At 44.8% G+C, this 6,611-nt stretch overlaps 1 protein-coding gene across 2 annotated transcripts in view; it reads right to left on the reverse strand.

Moving 5' to 3' along the window:
- Positions 1-6,403, reverse strand: part of LOC116381287 (toll-like receptor 13) — a 28,983-nt gene extending 22,580 nt beyond the window's left edge. The window contains exons 1-2 of one of the 2 annotated variants that reach the window (XM_031843330.1): positions 6,371-6,403; positions 3,182-3,279 (exon numbers count right to left, since the gene is read on the reverse strand). The gene's annotated coding sequence lies outside the window, so the exon portion shown is untranslated. Of the gene's footprint in view, positions 1-3,181; positions 3,280-4,154; positions 4,203-6,370 lie in introns of those variants that run through there. The other variant, XM_031843331.1, reaches the window with a different exon arrangement.
- Positions 6,404-6,611: the final 208 nt, after the last annotated feature.

Below are 6,611 nucleotides of genomic sequence, written 5' to 3' on the forward strand. Positions count from 1 at the left end.
ACACACACACACACACACACACACACACACACACACACACACATACACACACACACACCATCCACCTCACTCTCTAATCAAGGAGCAGGCAGGACTCTGGGTCGCCACAGCGACACTAACAAGAGGCGACAGCTCCTCAGCGCTCGGGGCAACGACCAGCTCGGCTGTCGAGACCACGGAGTGAGTCCGCCAGGCACGCACTGAGGCAAGGTTCGCCGTTTTGGGAGGAGGAGAGATGGAGGAGGAGGAGGGGGGGAGACAGGGAGCGAGCTGGTGGTGTAGGATGCATGGGGAGTTAATGAGGATGCGTGGATCTGAGAAATTACACACTGACTTCCTCTTTTGATTCAGTCACTCACTCACTGTCTTTAAGCGCATATTTGTACTTCAATCTGGAAACTTCAACAAGACAACACAGAAATACAAGCCAGAGCCGCCGCAGCAGCACACACACACACACACACACACACACACACACACACACACACACACACACACACACAATCTGAACTGACGTGTACCCTCACCAAGCCCTCCAGCCCTGGGGCCTACTTGCAGAGTGCTGTTGCCCCCTCGACTCACTCACTCACCCACCCCCCCCCCCCCCCACCCCCCCATCTCATCTGGAACACAGTTTAACTTCTGTCATTTAGATGAAGCAAGTGAGTCAATGCAAGAGTGGCAAGAGGATGTGACAGGCCGGTAATGGACAGGACAAAGAGGAGATTTATGAAGTATTAGTAAACCTTAATAATTCACTACACGAAAGACCCTGGGAGTCCCCCAGCCGTCCCCCTGTCTCTGGCTCTCATCCCAGTCCTGATGTCCTCTGGATCTCTTGCTCTCTCTCTACCAGAGCGCCTGTTAGCAGTCAAAATCAAATACAAGAAGAGTGCAGAATGATCTTCCCCGACTGATCATTTAAGACAGTTCTCTTTAATATTTTTGACACTGCAATCGACAGCAACTCCGAGGAAGTCTAAAATAATAAATACTCTTCAAAATGGACATTTAAAATGTCATTTATCATATTGATCTGATATGTATTGAATTATGCCAATTAATGAGAACTGAATGAGTTCTGACAGTAGTCGAAAAAAACAATCTCACCACAAAGTGAATTTAATATCTGTCCGTCTTCGTCAGCAGATGGACTTTGCCCAGTTGTCATGGATGTGTTGGTAATGGTTTAAATTCATTTTCATTCAATTCATACAGCATTTCTGCAGAATGGTTTCCATTGATCTTATATTTATGGCTAAATATTGTGATGTGCTCAGAAAACACAACTTCCCTCTGCAGAAACTACCAACTGACAGCAGTACAATGATTATAAAGAGTCTAAAAACTGGGATGCGAGTCCAGAAAAGAACAGAAAGCCTCATTCATATGCTCCGATTTAATAAGACTAAAAAGGTCCACAGCTACACTAGCCGCTCTGCAGGAACATACAGTAAAACCAACGTTGACAGCAATACATCCAATAGTTGTCAAGACATTTCCCTTCCAAACCAAAAATGTCATCATTGTGGTGGCATTAAAAGGAAAAGTTAGGCGGTCGTATTCTGTTCTTCAATAAAACTAAAAAGGTCAACCTCATGGCAGCAATAGAAGAAAAGTCAGGGGATCTGCACAGTCGGTAGGATTCATTCACTAGGCACCATGAATGTGTGTACAGATTTTGATGCCAATCTATCCAATAGTTGTTAAGATAATTCAGACTGGACTTAAGTGATGGAGCAACAGACAGACAGACAGAGCCATCGGTGCTGCTAGAATCAGTGTCTGTTTTGGACTCCTCCCTCACCTGTCTGGGAAGCAAACAAAAGAAGAACAATGGGCACTGTCTCCAAATTTGGGGTACCTCCTTCCACCACCACCACCGGCCACCAATTAACTATGATAGAGTTTAGCAGGTCACAATCGGTCAGACAGGCGGCCTAAAGGGAAACACAGACACAGATAAGACTCCTCCGTCCCAGCTGCTCCACCACGGGTCCATCATCTAACAAACAGTGCGGCGTTAATTCCCTCCCTCAGCAGCCATCTCTATGACAACTGCAGCCATGGCTGAGAGTGGCAGGCGCAGTCATTAGATCCCTCGATACCCCCACTGGCTGCTCTTTTTACCCTCTTTTGTTTGTGTGTGTGTGTGTGTGTGTGTGTGTGTGTATGCTGAGTGGTGGTGGTGGTAGGGGGGGGTTACAGTGACGGGTGTCAACACCGAGGCCTGGTCCAGTCTGCTGTGGCCTGGTGTGACAGCACTGCTGCCTGACCAGCCCACCCATGACCCCCTCTCTGCTGCCTGTATCGCCCCGAGAGACGTGGAGGGTGATGGGGGCTGGCACCGCAGGGGCCTCCCTGGCTGGTGCCTTTGCTGGTGGTCTCTGTGGCCTATTAGTGTCTTGCTATGGGCCTGTCAGACTGACAAAACAGGGGCCTGTCAAATTAAGTAGGGGCTGAATATCGGAGATATGTATTCAAACGCACCAAGGGGAGATGGTGGCGGGGAGGGGTGAAGAGAACCAGGATGAGGAAACCACCGGTGCTAATGTCGACGCTAAGTGAGAGTGACAGGTGGAGAGCTGATCGGAGAGGAGAGGAAGGAGAGAGAGAGAGAGAGAGAAACAGTAACAGTAGTTGATAATGGTGGCGTGGTTGTCCTGAGGAGACTTGTTAAGGGCCAGTCCAGACAGAGCAAGACAGCCACCATTCCCAAGGATCTGAACGCAGGTAAACTGCTCCAAGTTTGGCCCAAACAGCTTGGAGTTACAGCACTTCACTTAATGAGATCAGACTGATGAGCCCTGTGTGCAGGTGTGTGTGTGTGCTCCAATGAAGCATCCCAAACCACAAAAGTATTTACTGGAACAATAACTATTTCCTCTGTTGGCAAGCACACGTACCCAAGGCTCTGCAGACTTTTTGTGTAAGACATGCACATGACAAAAAAAACCCAGCATTTATCCCGGGCACCGAAGGGATCTTGCTCAATCTTTTCTCATCATTGCATCGTAACTTTTTCTCTCGTCACTGTTTGTGTTACCTCACCTCTGGAGACAGATTTGTTACCCGCGCTTCCGGCCAGGCCATTATGAAGCCACACGCAGCGCACCTGCACTAAATCCCGACAATATTGCCCGATTGCCCACGCGACAGTTCAGCTTGCTCGCTCACTCACTGCACATGGAGTTGTTGAACTTCGCCGAGAGTCAGGCCGCTGTGTTGGGATGCTTCAGCTCTGAGCCTCATCGTGTGTTCAGCTCTCGGGAGAAGAGGCTGAAAACACAGGAGCAGGAAAGATCAGCAGCAGGATTAGGTGTTATGGCAGTTGTATGACAAAGCCCTGTGTGAGCATACATGTGTGTACGTTACAAGGGGAGCCATGGCGGTGCGTTTCGGAGAGAGGGCTGCGACTCTCCCTCTGTCGCTGCGCGTTGCTGAGACAGAGAGGCTGATGCACAGTGGCAGCTCCCCCCTCGCAGCCACAGGCCTGCCCAGAGCCACTGCAGATGATAGTTTTAATTGCTTTCAATCTTTCAGGCTAGTCCCTGCCCAGTGGCGCAGAGTGCTTGTGTGTGCGTGCATGTGGGAGATGGTGTTTTGCTGTGTTTCTGTGTGTGCGCACATGTGGTGTGTTTATGCTGAACAGTCATTGTCTGCGGATGCTATACACATATGTGGTGCGTGTTTGATGGATGCGTTTGTCCAAAACGAGAGGAAAATTAACAGAGAATTAAGGCCTCGCAGTGATACATCTGATGCATCCTTCTGCAGAAGAAGAAGACCGAGAAAAACGTATGTTTATCAGACATCCGCCAACATAAGAACACGCTTAATGAAGCTGAAAGAAAAGAGCGGGTGATTGAATAGACAACCCCCACCACTTTTCCATAAATGTTACGTTACGTGTGTTCATAAATAATAAAGTTTAGGGTTTTCATGCAAAGACCTCAGAACATGCACTCACATCCTTAAAAGCATTTTAAACGCGGTGAACTACAAAACCAACCAATCAATAATTCAGAGTCAATGTCGAGATGGCGTAACAGAACACGGAAAACAGCCAAAAATTAAGATGATAGACATGTATTGCATACGCGTGTGAATTAAATCATTTCTACAGTAATAATTGTACTATGGCTAACACCTACGGTCAGAAAGAACGGATGTGGATGTTTCATTGAGTCTGCGGTTGAGGGAGACTGCAGGTCGCCTGAACAACTCTGACCTGTAAAAGGGAAATACAGCTGAAGAATATCGAATTATTTAAAAACCTATTAATATGTACAAATTCACATTGTGATTGGGATTATACAAGCTATATTGACATTGTTGGAGACAGTGAATATGTCACGATGTATGGCCTGATTGTATACTCTATAAACACTTTTCACTTTATATCTTATAACAAATATTTTTAGTTTGTTTGATTTTTAATTATAATTATTTGATTTACTTGTTGACCGTTATTCACATATTTATTCATCTGTGCAAACATTTTACAGTCAGTAAATGATATGCATAATATACACAAACATTGAGGAACATGAGTACTAAATGCAAGTATAATACAGGATATAAGTGCAAGTTTGAATGATCCAAGTCTGCAACGCAAGGTATTCATGCTTCATAAATCCAATGAGCTGCTTTGCCTTCTTTCCTCTTGTCTTTAACATAAAGACCAAGTATTTACTATCAGTTTGATACTCACAGCACAATAGACTCAATTATCCTATTCACATTTAAACACTCAAAGTGAACATAAAAAAGAAAGACATAATAAATACAGTACGATGCAGTTTTTGCATGGCTGAACAGGATTGATCCTGTTAACCTGCTCACACCTCTGAGCTGCTGCAGTATACATTGACCCCATGAAACCGCAGTACATCCTCCACTGACCCACTCCCGGAAACATGCACTCCACTTACACTGGGGCACATGTACAACAACCTCCCTGCTTCCCCTTTCATATCTACACACACACACACACACACTCACACATACACATCTGGCCGGGGGGTAAATTAAGCCTCAACATTCCCACAGAGGCTAATCTCCATCCATTTAGAGGGCTGTAATATTTAATCAGGAGGCCCCGGACCGTCTCCCAGTGCCACACGCTGTGGCACGGTTCATATGTTAGCAGGAGGCCAGCCCAGAGGCAACGGAGGGGAATTCACTGCTAAAAGCCACGATGCATTCAACCACAGCGCCTCTCGCTCTCTTCTGCTATCTGATGCCACGGTCCTTCGGGGTGGGGGAGACAGGAGAGCACCAACATGGATTGGCATTAATGTGAAGAGTTTGGAATTTTAGCTGGACATCTGTTCTGTAGTGTTTTATGTGACACTGTATACTGCTTACAGGACATATTTTTAGTGTACTTTTGATTAAAGTGCTTCCCTGTTGTCAGTTAATATGCCAAGCCACTATTGTGTTGCTGTCTGATGAATATAACATGCAGTGTCACTTTTTCATAAATTAATCAAATCTACATCATACTACATCACATCCAAAATAAGATGTTCCAGCAGGGAAAGGACAAAATAACAAGAACTATTTCCTTTATAATTCAGCTGATATATTTGTATTTTTTTATTTTAAGTTCCCAGAGCCCAAAGGGACATCTATAAATTACTTATTTTGTCTGTCAAAAAGAAAGAAATAAGACATATTTGTATTACTATTATCAATTAAATAATTACCTAAATTAAAATTAAACAGAATGAAAGGCACACTCCAGGGTGACCAAATCCAAGCCCGGATATTTAAATGATATCACTAAAGTCATTTTAGACTCGACAAACCTCTTGCAGAACCACAGAGACATTATAGAAGTGTTTTGTTTAGTACTTTCCATGAGGAGTAACTGACTTTGAATGCAACATTTGTGACAGACCCCTTTCATTTTCTGTTGAAAGAGTAATCAATCTATTTGACTAATCGCTTGAGCCATAAAGTTAACGCAGCAAATTATGAGCACAGTTGAAGTTGAATCAACTATTCTTAGTCACAGTCTCAATAAAACCTGAACATAAACCATTATCCTTCACAAAGGTGTTAGTTATTGCAGGGCAACTGTCTTCCTGTTAGAATAACAGATGATGCGTTTCACTATCAGGCTTCCTGACAGCAAGGTTATTGAATGAATGCTGGCACGTGGCAGTGTAATAGAATCGTTGGAGGTTAGACAATTCCGAGCTTTCTAAATCACGTAAACGCACCGTAACTCGACACGCACAGTGTGCGCTATTAACCCTTCACATTCTACAGTCACACCGATACAAATTCATGTTCTTGCCAAACTATTTCACCAAGGCATGTGTTATTCTCACCAAGAACACGGCAGATTTAAGTTACTTACGGTTCTATTGTAAAACGTGAGGCAACAGTCGGCGGCCATCTTGGTCAAGTTTGACTGACCTGCAGTGGTGGGAGGGAGCTCTGATTGATCGTGATCACCTGAGGGAGCCAGCGAAGCACTTTCACCAACAAGCCAAATACACATCAATTATATTCAGCTTGCTAGACGAATCTGTAAATATCTTATAAACCACTGTGGGGGCCATTCTCCATGTGTCTGCATTTAGGCCTATATAATGGAG

The sequence above is a fragment of the Anarrhichthys ocellatus genome, unplaced genomic scaffold, assembly GCF_004355925.1.
Source record: "Anarrhichthys ocellatus isolate YVR2014 unplaced genomic scaffold, GSC_Weel_1.0 scaffold4, whole genome shotgun sequence".
Taxonomy (NCBI): domain Eukaryota; kingdom Metazoa; phylum Chordata; class Actinopteri; order Perciformes; family Anarhichadidae; genus Anarrhichthys; species Anarrhichthys ocellatus.